Genomic DNA, 14,150 nt, shown 5'->3' on the forward strand with positions numbered 1-14,150 from the left:
AATGAAATTCATAGAAATATAAAACAATGCCACTTGTCTCACTAATATTTTTGTTTCAAAAGTTATTTTTTCATAAAAAGTTATTAGTATTAACACTTAATGGGCATGTTGCTTACATTCATATTATTTATTAAATAATTATTTTAAAATGTCTGTTTTCATATCTAATACAATAAATATCATTATATCTAATAAATATCATTAGATATAACCCATAAAAGCCAATATAAATCAAGCTATCAGGGCTTCCCTTGTGGCACAGTGGTTAAGAATCCCGCCTGCCAATGCAGGGGACACGGGTTCGATCCCTGGTCTGGGAAGATCCCACATGTTGCGGAGCAACTAAGCCCACGCGCCACAACTACTGAGCCTGCACTCTAGCCCGCGAGCCACAACTACTGAAGCCCGCCCGCCTAGAGCCCGTGCTCTGCAACAAGAGAGCCACCGCAATGAGAACCTGCTCACCACAACTAGAGAAAGCCCGCGCGCAGCAACGAAGACCCAACGCAGCCAAAAATAAACAAATAATTAATTTTTAAAAAACAAGCTATCTGAGCTCCTCAGTAAATTTTTTTTTTTTTTTGGTGGTACGCGGGCCTCTCACTGTTGTGGCCTCTCCTGCTGCAGATCACAGGCTCCGGACACGCAGGCTCAGCGGCCATGGCTCACGGGCCTAGCCGCTCCGCGGCATGTGGGATCTTCCCGGACCGGGGCACAAACCCATGGTCCCCTGCATCGGCAGGCGGACTCTCAACCACTGCACCACCAGGGACGCCCCTCAGTAATTTTTAACAGTATAAAGAGGTCCTGAGAACAAAAGCTCTGAGAAGTACTGATCTGGACAATAAATACCAATGGGAAAAGAACTGATCTGATATTTTTAGTAACTTCTATAATTAAAAGACTCATTTTACTCTGCCACAACTTTTCTGGTACTGCCTTCATTTCCTGGTTATATTATTACACTTTAACCTTTATCATAGTTCAGCTCCACTTGTAATATTCTGACAGGTGACAGCTAGGTGCTTTTGTAAACAGTGAGCTGTGATACTCCACTCTTGGTGTACAAATAATAGAAACTCACATTAACAGAGTTCTATAAAGTGACATTTCCTACAGTGGCTCCAAGTAACCTGTGCTAACACAGAAAGATCCAGAATCCATACTAAGGAATTATATCATATGCTACTTAGGAAATGTTTTTAAGGAAACAATGTCCCCAAATTCCAAGAACTTTGAGTAGAAGTTCTATTCACTTCCCTGTGTCCCTAAATGATGTATTTGAAAATACGTGGAGAGATTTTACCTCTTCTTATTGCAGTAGATTTGATTAGAATAATTCTTAAAAGATTACAAAATATTCACCTTTGACCAAGAGTAGTTTAGAAAAAAAAAAGAGAAAATGGAAACTACTGCTCAAAACTATTACTTGGAGCAGGTAATTTAAAATCAAAGCTTGCTGTATCAATCAATATTAATGTCAAAAAGTAGGCTTTATGTACAGATGCACTAGTGATGATAGTAATGAAAACTCTTCACTTTTACCTTTAAGTATTAAAGACCAAAGTTCTGGGCAAGAATAAGGTCAGGGTTTACAGTCACTGTATACTATAATATGATGCAGAGTGGCCTGTGACTAAAACTCCACTCTAGGACATTTTAATACTCCTGGAATGTGGTGACGTGACTCTCATATCACTGATTAACCATCAGAGCCTCAAACTATTCTAAGAAATGCTGGAGTTGAAGAGCTAAACCAAAGAGGCCAAACTGGCACTCACTGTCTTTCTCTCATATATAGTTTATTGTCACACACTGGTATACATGGAAGGACTGATCATACTGTAGTATATAACAATGTTTACTTTTGTTTGATAAAAGATCAAAAAAAATTAGTGATCAATACACTTTTTTTAAGGTTAGAAATCTAACCGCTAAACCAAAATTCTGTCTTGTTTTCTCTTTGTTAAATGTATACCCAAAGCAGATCTTTTTGACAAGGAACATTGATTAATGTTTATGAATCACCAAGATTATGTAACAAGAGGAAAGAAGAAATAAGAGCAAATGAATGAACAAATGACAACTTATGTAGAACCCAAAGACAATACATATAGAGACACTTTGAGAGTACCTGCATTGTCCATCAAAGAGAACAGGGGATTCTTGCTCATTTTCCCTCCATTCCCTGGTGCCTTCCTCATAGGGTTTCCTGTAAACATTGTTTACAGCACTCTACTACCTTTTCTAGATCTGTCTTTCCTATCTTCATCTTATTATTCCTCTGCAGTCTTAACTTGTGCCCTTTGGGTCTCTGTCTCCTTTTACTTACAACTAGCACTTCTTGCGACCTGCCAACAGAGTTACCTGTGGGCCCACCTCTCCTAACAGACTGTAAGTTCCTTGGTGTCACAGAGTCATTTTGGTATCTTCTGTAATACATAGCACAGTGTCTTGTACATTGAAGATGCTATTTAAAATAATTGCAGGGCTTCCCTGGTGGCACAGTGGTTAAGAATCCACCTGCCAAGGCAGGGGACATGGGTTCAAGCCCTGGTCCGGAAAGATCCCACATGTCGTGGAGCAACTAAGCCCATGTGCCACAACTACTGAACCTGCACTCTAGAGAGCCCACGAACCACAACTAATGAGCCCGCATGCCGCAACTACTGAAGCCCGCATGCCTGGAGCCCGTGCTCCACAAGAGAAGCCACCGCAATGAGAAGCCCGCACACCCCAATGAAGAGTAGCCCCTGCTCCCGCAACTAGAGAAAGCCCACGTGCAGCAACAAAGACCCCAACACAGCCAATAATAAAAACAAATAAATAAATAAATTTATTTAAAAAATAAATGCAAACTGAACCAAATTTTTTATCTGTTATCCCTAGCAATCCCATTTCTTTGTCAGAAAATAGCTATGTTTGGGATAATATCCTCCATCACTACCCTGGACTCTTCCTAGAGACAATTTTGTTCCTAACAAAACATGTAGATTACACTAAATTATCTTTCAAATACAGGGCAGGTTTCTTGGTTCTTGTAGGTCAAGTAAGGAAAATCTGGTTATACAAAATAAAGTTTTTTAACAGATATGTTTTCATTCTACAAGTGAAAATTTTGTGTTCGTTAATTTAAGGTATAGAAATGGTTCAAGTCATAGTGGATGACTTTGAGTCAAACCTTAGGGATCTGACATTAAAATGAAAGCCAGGGGCTTCCCTGGTGGCGCAGTGGTTGAGAGTCCGCCTGCCGATGCAGGGGACGCGGGTTCGTGCCCCGGTCCGGGAAGATCCCACATGCCGCGGAGCGGCCGCTGAGCCTGCGCGTCCGGAGCCTGTGCTCCGCAACGGGAGGGGCCACAGCAGTGAGAGAACGGCGTACCGCAAAAAAAAAAAAAAAAAAAAAAAAAAAATGAAAGCCAGGAATGAGAGATTATGAAAAAACAAACAAAAAAACCTCTGCATTCTAATTTTGAATCTGCTGTTCACTAGCTGTGCCTACGGTAAGTCGCCTAATTTTTCTAAGGCCACTTTTTCATCTGCTGCTCCTACCTCCATAGGGTTCTTACTAGAAGCCAATATATATAACAAAGCTTTGAAGACATGCAAAGTTCAGTACAAATATCTTAATTATCTACTTACTTAAGACACTATCAGAAAAATGGAAAAACGTATAGTACTAGGGTTAAAGTGAAATCTAGCTTTACGTGATCTTAGGCCAGCTCTAAGTATTTGAGATCTTTTCCTTTCCTTTTACCATGATTCCTCAAACAGTATCAAGTTCCTGATAATTCTCTGAAGAATTCCAGCAATAAATTCTCCCAAGTCTCACCAACAGAATATAATTTCTCCTTTTAAGGGACTTCTTAGCTTTCCGGCTTCTACCTTTTACAATTAAGATTCAAATCAGAAAGAATACATCATTTCAGTGCCCAAACAGTAAAAGTAAAATTGGGGGTTTCCCTGGTGGCGCAGTGGTTGAGAGTCTGCCTGCCGATGAAGGGGACATGGGTTCGTGCCCCGGTCTGGGAAGATCCCACATGCCGCGGAGCGGCTGGGCCCGTGAGCCATGGCCGCTGAGCCTGTGCGTCCGGAGCCTGTGCTCCGCAACGGGAGAGGCCACAACAGTGAGAGGCCCGCGTACCGCAAAAAAACAAACAAAAAAGTAAAATTGGATTTCTAAAATACCAGTAAAGGAGAAGGTTCTATAATAACAAAGCTATTTCTGCATCCCAGAGCACTAAAAGTACTTTACTGATCTAAGACATAGTCTCTGCAATGCCACTCCCAGTTCCTATTCATGGAAGTCATGCTGTCTGAAAGGAAAAAGGCACTCAACTGCAGGGGTTTCCCCAGCTATTCACAGTACACCTTTCCCAGGTTGATGGGGGATGAAGGCAGGAAGGGGAAGGAAAAGAAAGAGTCAAACTACAGTTGAGTCTTTACTATCTTTTAATTCTGCTTGGATTCTGACAGATAGCATACACTGTTAAACTATCTTCATCCCAATCACCTCTGCCATCACAAACTTACTTGAATTTCCAAATAAACTGCATATAGGTACACACACATCTAGAGAGAGGACCTGACTGACAATGAAGGTTTAATCATTAAATATCCTTTTCTCCTATTTTATTTTAGAACAATTTTTCTTCCTAATTTATTACATTCTTTGCAACAGTAAGTAACCAATTTTTCACTGGTCTGGAAACGTGATATTTAATAATGTATTTATTTCAATGAAATTGATTGGGATGTTGCCTAGACCTGGTGTAAAATTTAATTCACCACTTAAAAATTCCAACCCTTTGTGCTTCCCTGGTGGCGCAGTGGTTGAGAGTCCGCCTGCCGATGCAGGGGACACGGGTTCGTGCCCCGGTCCGGGAAGATCCCACATGCCGCGGAGCGGCTGGGCTCGTGCGCCATGGCCGCTGAGCCTGTGCTCTGCAACGGGAGAGGCCACAACAGTGAGAGGCCCGCGTACCGCAAAATAAAAAATAAAAAATAAATTCCAACCGTTTTTGCCAAGCCAATAAAATTTGTAAAATGTAATGAACACAACTGGTATAAACTTCACCTTCTATTTCCACCCAGTCTAATACCCTAAGTTAATAATAAAAATGATGGGGTTTGGGAGGTAAGATTAGAAAGAGCCTAAAAATCTATAAACCAGATAAACAATCCAACTGCTATGTTTATTTTAAATGGTAAAAATAAAAGAATGTATAGAAAGCCAGTCTTTATTTACCACAATAATATATATATATGCTATATACAGGTATATACAATATATATAATACATGGTGCCAGCGAAAGAAAGAAAAATAGAAAGAGAAAAATAGAAAAAAAGAAAAATAGAAAAACAGGAAGGAAGGAAGGGAATAAAAGCCAGTTGTCAGGCAATAAACCCATAAATTAAGCATCCAATTTTTACCAGTTTTTTTTTTTAAGATTTTTTTTGATGTGGACCATTTTTTTTTTTTTAACACTGAAGAGGCTATTAAGTATGTAGTATTATCTATAAGTACAAAGACTTTCCCAATCATGTCACTTAGAGATCATTTTATCCACTGCTCTGTTTGGCTGCCAGTCTCTTGTCTCTCTCCTCAGCAATGGTAAGGCGGATACCCTTTCCACAAGGAACAGAGATCCATGGTTTGTTGCCTTTGCCAATAACGAAAATGTTGGAGAGCCGGGTGGCAAAGCTATTGCCATTGGCATCTTTCACATAAACTACATCAAAAGAACCAGGATGTCTCTCCTGGTGAGTGATCATACCAATTCTTCCCAGGTTAGCACCTCCAGCCACAATTCACAGGTTACCAGTGTCAAATTTGAAGAAATCAGTAATCTTGCCAGTCTCCAAATCAATTTGAATGGTGTCATTCACCTTGATGAGGGGATCAGAGTAGCGGATGGTGCGAGCATCATGGGTTGATGTGGACCATTTTTAAAGTCTTCATTGAATTTGTTACAATATTGCTTCCGTTTTATGTTTTGGTTTTTTGGCCGAGAGGCATGTGGGATCCTAGCTCCCAGACCAGGGATCCAACCTGCACCCTCTGCATTGGAAGGCCAAGTCTTAACCACTGGATGGCGAGGGAAGTCCCCAATTTTTACCAGTTTTTAAGGAATTCAACTTTGTTCGTTAATCTGTAGCCATTTCACTATATAAAATATCACCAAGTCAACAGCCTTCTCTGGCTATGAAATATAATATTTATAAAATATAAAGCTTTTGCATTTCCATCCCAATTAATTTCGTTAAGCACCAATGTTTATTAGCACTGAGACAATTTTTCTATTAGAAGAGTCTACAATAAACAAAGCATTTAATTTTCAGATGTCCTGACATAAATATTTTCTTCAAATTTAAAAAAGGAAAAATTCTTTCTCTAATAATTTATTTAAAAATCCATTTATTTTTCCTTTTCACTTGAATCTGTTTATCTTTCCCATGCATGCAATATAGCTTTAGGCCCATAATGGCTCAGGGACCCCTCAAAGGTGTATTTTAATAACAGAAGCTGTGCTTCTAGAATGCAAAGAGCTGATAAATGTGCTCAGTTTTACAATACATCAAAAGGGAGGCAAGTCAAAATGTTCAAAACATGTGGATTGTAGAATTAGCCACCTAAACAATGGGTCTTCACTCAGACGCTATAAACTCAGATTATATGGAGGAATAAGGGTTCAATTTGGACTTGGTCACGGCATATTGCAAACATTATTTTTCAGGTATCTCACAGTGAAGTAAGTAGTATGCTCAGTTCCTAAGCACTGAAAGCAAGTACACCTTGGATACTTATGAATAGAATCTATCTATCTAAAATGTGATTATAACTCGTTCAAGGAGATTCACGTTACAGTGTTTGAGCAATGAACAAATACAAGTAATGAATGCCAACTCATGGACAAATAAAAGAATTCAGCACCAAGGAATGAGTGCAAGGTACTATCATGATTTCACCATTAGCTGGTGGATATACCTGGTGCTTTCTGTGCATTAATTTGCTTTCTTTGAAAAGTGAGGGCAGTGGTACTCTTTATTAGGCAGAATTTTAAGAGTACAATACTTCTTCCCTTTAAAAAAAAAGGGAGTTAACATATTTTGGCAAGTATGTAGAGAAATTTGAACCCTTGTGCACCACTGATAGGATTATAAAATAGTGTGATCACTATAGAAAAAAGTATGGAGAAGCCTCATGAAAACAGAACTACCATATGATCCACCAATCCCTCTTCTGCGTATACATGCAAAGAACTGAAAACAGAGTCTCGAAGAGATATCTGCCCAACAATGTTCATAGCAGTATTCAAAATAGCCAAGAGGGCTTCCCTGGTGGCGCAGTGGTTGAGAGTCCGCCTGACGATGCAGGGGACGCGGGTTCGTGCCCCGGTCCAGGAAGATCCCACATGCCGCGGAGCAGCTGGGCCCGTGCGCCATGGCCACTGAGCCTGCGCGTCCGGAGCCTGTGCTCCGCAACGGGAGAGGCCACAACAGTGAGAGGCCCGCGTAGCGCAAAAAAAAAAGCCAAGAGGTGGGAGCCACCTAAAGGTCCATCAATGGATGAGTGGATAAACAAAATGTGATACATACACACACACACACACACACACACACACACACACACACAATTATTATTCAGGTTTAAAATGGAAGGAAATTCTGTCACATGCTGCAGCACAAATGATCCTTGAAGACATCATGCTAAGTGAAATGAAAGTAAAAAAAGAAGACATACACTGTATGATTGCATTTATATAAGGTATTTAAAGTAGTCAAATTCAAAACAACAGAAAGTAGAATGGTGTTTACCAAGAACTAAGGAAAGAAGAAGAGGAGAGTTGTTGTTAAATGGGTTATACAGCTTCAAACTTGCAAGATGAAAAAGCTCTGGAGATCTACTGCACGTGTGATTATACATAACACTACCGAACTGTACACTTTTAAATGGCTGAGATAGCAAATTTTATGTTATGTGTTTTTCACCACCACAACAAAAATAGATAGATAGATAGACAACTTAAAAAAAGAACACAGTTGGTCTATAAAAGATTATCTTTAAGGATTTAGTTTGGCTAATTAAAAAAAAAAAGCTTTTAGTAAAGATGGAGCAAACATCTGGTTAGAGAGGTAAGCAATAGGGTAGCATGACCTGTTGAGCAACACCTCACTTTCTCCCCAATAGTACTACGTTTTGTTTTCTCCCACAGTTTAGAAGACCACCCCCATCCATTCCCCCAGCACACTACAGTAAACATACAAAAGCAAAACTTCTGGGGGGACAAAGTTCCACTTAGCTGCCTGCTGCTGGAGACCCAACTCTTCCCCACAAGTGCACTTGAAACATTCATGTGAAATAAGCCCTTTTAAAAACACTATTTTATTCATCTGAGCCAAGGGAGTAGAGATGAGATAGGGGAGAATTTATTTATTTAATGCAATGACGTGTGAAGAGATAAGGGTTGTACCAGGGCAGTCAGTGGAGATAAAAATTAAGAGGCAATATGTTTTAAAATTGTCAAGTAAGAAGTGCAATACCTGGGGACTTCCCTGGTGGCGCAGTGGTTAAGAATCTGCCTGCCAATGCAGGAGACATGGGTTCGATCCCTGGTCCAGGAAGATCCCATGTGCTGCAGAGCAACTAAGCCCATGCTCTACAACTACTGAGCCTGCGCTCTAGAGCCCGTAGGCCACAACTACTGAGCACACGGATCACAACTACTGAAGCCCGCGTGCCTAGAGTCCATGCTCTGCGACAAGAAAAGTCACTGCAATGAGAAGCCCGCACACCGCAACTGAGAGTAGCCCCCGCTTGCCGCAACTAGATAAAGCCCGTGCGCAGCAATGAAGACCCAATGCAGCCAAAAATAAATTAATTAATTAAAAAAGAAGTGAATACCTGGATGTGAGGACCAGGGGGAGTGACTTTGTTTAATGAAAAGCAAACATTGTTTTAGGCATAAAGCACCCACAAGTCATGAAACTGGCCAGACATCCCTAGAGCAATGTGGTTCCAAGGTATGGTACACCAGTTCTTCTCCTCTTCACTTGAAATATGTTTCGGATGAAATCTACTTTCAATCAACATTCTTCCTTCGGCATTTAAGGTCTTCTCTCCATTCAGGGCAGCTCCATTTTGGTCTGTAGCATTCAGTGGACTCCTGGGTAACCTTTTGTTTTATTCAAAAACTCTACAGCTGCAAAGTTTGAAAACCACTGAACCAAATACGTATGACATTTCAGTGGCTTGACCCTGTGGGTATCCACCTATTTTGTATGCAACACGGTTCCTCAACCACGACACTACGGCCAGGTCAGGCGGCTATAGCTTCGTTGTAAGGGCTGTCCTGGGCGCTGTGGGATGTTTAGCCTACACCTGGGCCTCTACCTCCTAGATGCCAGTAGCATCCCTCCCAAATTCTCTAGTCATGACAATCAAAAAGTCTCCAGACACTGCCAAATATCCCCTGGGAGGCAAAATTCTCCCCTCCCAGACTCTAATCTGTTTGTGGTCTGTTGCTATTTTATACTACCTTCTCCTTTCTCTTCTAATGGTTATGTTAAACATGAGCTAACACTATATTATTGGTGATTTCTTTTTAATGGGTAGGAAGAGAAAACAAACAGGCTAGAGACTCTAACAGATATGTGGGTATTTGCCTACCACATTTCAAAATTGACAGGAGAAAAAGGTTGTTTGGTTACCTGAAACACAAGGCATATGAAGTTTCTATACCTTAGGCATTTCAGGACCTAAAAGTAAAATTTGTCTAGATACAGGCATTTCAAAAAAAAAAAAAAAAAGCAGGACTATATATACTACTCAGCAGTAGGAAACTTCCATAAACAAGATAGGTGACTTATAAAAATTAATATAGTATTAGGCTCAGGTGAAGAGGGAAAAAGGACTTTTTGAATGAATAATAAAACACAGAAATCACTGTGGGAAAGTGGAAAAACGGAGCTTTGCAATAAGACAATTTGCATCTGAATCTTAACTCCATTTGCTTTACTTTCTTATCTTGGTAAGACATTTAATCCCTCTGAGCCCAGAATAAAAAAAAAGAAAGAAAGAAAAGAGCCCATTTCATTTCCTTACATTGCTTGAGGAAGGGGACAGTCTTTTAACCATCTGTATTTCTAGTACCCAGAAAATAATATAAATGTCTATACATGAGTTTTAAGTGAAAAATATCAAGATTCCTTTCTTCTTTTAAAAGTTATACAAATCACTTTATATTTTTAAGATTTCTTGCTTTTCCAATAATTTTCAGCTCCACACCTAAAATTATTTACAGTGTTCATGAATGGCTTGTGATTGACCAGGAATGGTAATGAATGGTTTTAATTTATCTTTGGGTTTTTTTTTCCCTCAAAAGTCAAAAACAAGACACTTGACAGAAACTAACACACCATTGTAAAGCAATTATACTCCAATAAAGATGTTAAAAAAAAAAAAAAAAACAAGGCACTTGAAAAATGAGGGGTTTTTGGGGTTTTTTTTGGCCTCGGTGCGTGACTTGCAGGGATCTTAGTTCCCCAACCAGGGACCGAACCCCACCCTTCACAGTGAAAGCGCTGAAAGTGCAGAGTCCTAACCACTGGCCCACCAGGTAATTCCCCTTGAAAAATGACGTTTTATACAAAAAGATTTAGACTCGTCCTGAACCACAATTCTACATCTAGCAGTAATCTTAATAATGATTATACCATTCAGGGGTCAAGGGAGATGTCTGTCATAGCACCACAACAGCCCTCCACCATGGAGTAGTGATTTCTCGCCTTCAAATAAAAAAACATGAGCCAAAATGATGGGGAAATCCTGGTACAACTACGCTGACCTCTGATTAAGTGACAGTGGAAAATAAGGATGGCAGCTCATCTTAGCACTTTTACAGAGATGAGAAGCTGTAAAAAACTAAGCATTATGTTTATGAGCCTTTCATTTTATTTCTATAAAGACCTACAGCTTTGCATACTCAATGACATTTAAATTATCTGATCATATCAAAGGGTAGTATCATATCAGTATCTCATTGTTCACACATCACTAATACGTGACATGCATTTTATCCCCTTCCCCTCACAGCCATCATCCCATCCCTCTCTAGCAAAAACAGTTTTCAACTCTTCCCTCTTTCAGCTAAAGTTAGGACATCTATTCTTTTCTTAAAAGTCTCTGGGAATGGTCCACGGCTGTTTTCAGTTATTGGAAGAAATTGTCATAAAGAACATGCTTATAAAAATCCTGTAGCACATCACCTTACTGAAGGAAAAAGAGAAACATGAAAATATTTTCTGCCACTTACAAACACCGTACAATTTTTGCTCCCCATGGTTGAATGAAGAAGTTTGAAGAGTTTAGATGTCAACCTCTGTTTCTTGGATCTAACTGTTTGGTATCAGATCCCATGGACAATGGAAATTTGCTAGATGTGCGTGGTTTTTGGTGATTCACACGCCAAACAAATGGGAGAAAAGGCATTAATTTTCCCAATATTCAGAATATTATCTCATTCCAAAAGAAATGTCACTTATAAACAGTACTTCCTCCTCCATTTTATGTTCTGCTGAACTTTTCTTTATGTACATCATTTGGTTACATAATTTGTGGCATGAGACAGACAAATGAAACAATGCTCAGCATTTTAACCAAAAGTAATATTCAGGGTGCTGGAAAATGAATCTTTACACAAAAGACACATCTAGTGTCAAAGTAAACTTCTCATATAAATCCTAACAAAGGACAAATTTAATTTATAAGTGATTAGCTTGAACAAAACATTTAAAATTTCAAAACAAGCTACGCTACTTTAAGCACTGTTCATCAATGGATTTAAAAACCTTATAGTATTGGTCAAGTTTTGATATGCAGAGACAGCAAAGTGTACATAGGTGATTTATGCTTTCTATAACACTCAATCTTGGTTTGGAGTTTGAAAGCTAGGCTTTCTAAAATGCCTAATATAATCTAAAATTCTAACGTAGCCTGAAATTCATGATATTCTAGGCCAGGCAAGTTGACCTCCTAAATAACGTGTTCAGACTTGTTTTAAACTAGCAGTTTCTTAGTCTCTCATAAGCTACCATTTTTGTATTAGCTTGGGCTTCTTTATCACTAGAGATCTTCCTTTAGGCTTTAACGTCTTGTTACCTGTACTTCGGTATTTGTATAATATATTTCCTTCATTTTGCATTCAGTGGGAGCTATTCTATGGCTAACCTCATCTGCTTCAGGGTGATATAGAACAGCAGCTCCTTGAGGTCCTCTTCTAGCTCTCATTTCGAAGACCTCTGAGTCACATACTACTGGCTATTGGCAACATCACCATGAGCTTCCCTGACTCCAAGGACTTCAATGACTCCAAGACAGGACAGAGTTGCTGACCTTTGGGTCCATGTGTCCACATTCAACCATTCTTAGGTTGTTGTGTTATAAGTTTTCTGGAACTAAACATAAGATTTGTTACTGTTTCCTTTTGTTTTTAACGGAGTCTTTCTATCTGAATAAAATATCTGTTCTTCTAGGAATTAAAGTATACAAGTTCTTCTGGAGCCATAAAAATATTAAGGCCATAAGTAATACACAAAAAGAATAAAAATTCAAGAGCTGTCTAAAATAACTAAGTTCAGAAATTCTATGGCATGGGACTTCCCTGGCGGTCCAGTGGTTAAGACTTTGCCTTCCAATGTGGGGGGTGTGGGTTTGATCCCTGGTTGGGGAGCTAAGATCCCACATGCTTTGGGGCCAAAAAAACCAAAACATAAAGCAGAAGCAATATTGTAACAAATTCAATAAAAACTTTTTAAAAAAAAGAAATTCTATAGCAAATCACAGCATCTGGAAAATGTATAATAATTGATATGATCTTTTATATACTGGCACATTCAATGAAGATAAACATAAAGGATGCAGCACAAATTAAAGATAACAGATTAAATTGCAGATAATGGATAAGGCACAAATGTTTTTAAATTATTTCCTTTGTTATATCATGAATCTACTAAAACTCTACAGCTACATAAATACTTACTACCTATAAAAATTCTTTTAGGAACTAGCACTACCAAGAGAAAAATGGAGACTGGTGATGAAATCTCAAAATACCTTTATAAAAAGAAAGACCTGTTGAAAATACTCAAAAAACTACAAATCTTGTATTAGGCCTATTAACTAAAACTACACAGTTTATAGTGAATCAGCATCTAATTTCTGTGGTAGGAAACAGAGTTAATCCATTCATGGAAATCCAGCACTGAACAGTACAAACAGTTGCCAAATTTCCCTACTGCTAATTTGGGCCAATGAGCATAAAACTTTAAAATTTTCTTTATAAGTGTTTTCTTTGGGGAGGAAATGCTAGAGAATACAAAGAAAAGACTGGAAGACAGGAGACAGAAACTTGTATAGCTATTTAAAAGGGGGTCAGCTGTACCTGTAATAAATACTAAAAATTTGCTCTGAAAAAGCAATACAGAAATAAAAAGCTGAAGTTAGTCTATCTTTACTTGAGGTTTTTAACCTTTCAGCATTAAAAAGAAGCATCTTAAGCAAACTAAAATGCCCAAACATTCAAAGCTGTTAAAATTCTCAAATAAACAAATTACCCCATAGCTTGAGTTAAAGATCCACAAAAAAGCTGACATAATTTTTCAATAGAAATAAACAGCAAAGGTTATATCATATTTATTTATTATTATTATTATTTTTTTGTGTGTGTGTGTGTGGTACGCGGGCCTCTCACTGCCGTGGCCTCTCCCGTTGTGGAACACAGGCTCCAGACGCGCAGGCTCAGCGGCCATGGCTCACGGGCCCAGCAGCTCCGCGGCATGTGGGATCTTCCCGGACCGGGGCACGAACCCGCGTCCCCTGCATCGGCAGGCGGACTGTCAACCACTGCGCCACCAGGGAAGTCCCATATTTATTATTTAGACTGACTTCCAAACTTTAATTAAAATTTCCTCCCAAAAAGGGAGAGGGAATACATTTAAGGAAGTTGCTACTACTGAATAGCTAAAAGTAAAATAAAGCAACAATGAACAAATGTATTCTAAATAGCTACTATATAGACTACCAAATTAAAACTCATAATTGTAAAAATAATATTGTACATATTAATGCTAATTTTTATATGTAAAATAA

At 39.0% G+C, this 14,150-nt stretch overlaps 1 protein-coding gene across 1 annotated transcript in view; it reads right to left on the minus strand.

Annotated features, from left to right (window-relative positions):
* The window catches only part of LOC309963658 (uncharacterized protein C9orf85 homolog), a 61,231-nt gene that overhangs the window by 18,006 nt on the left and 29,075 nt on the right, over positions 1–14,150 (minus strand). The window lies entirely within an intron of this gene.

Source organism: Leucopleurus acutus (genome assembly GCF_964270905.1).
Source record: "Leucopleurus acutus genome assembly, chromosome: 7".
Taxonomy (NCBI): domain Eukaryota; kingdom Metazoa; phylum Chordata; class Mammalia; order Artiodactyla; family Delphinidae; genus Leucopleurus; species Leucopleurus acutus.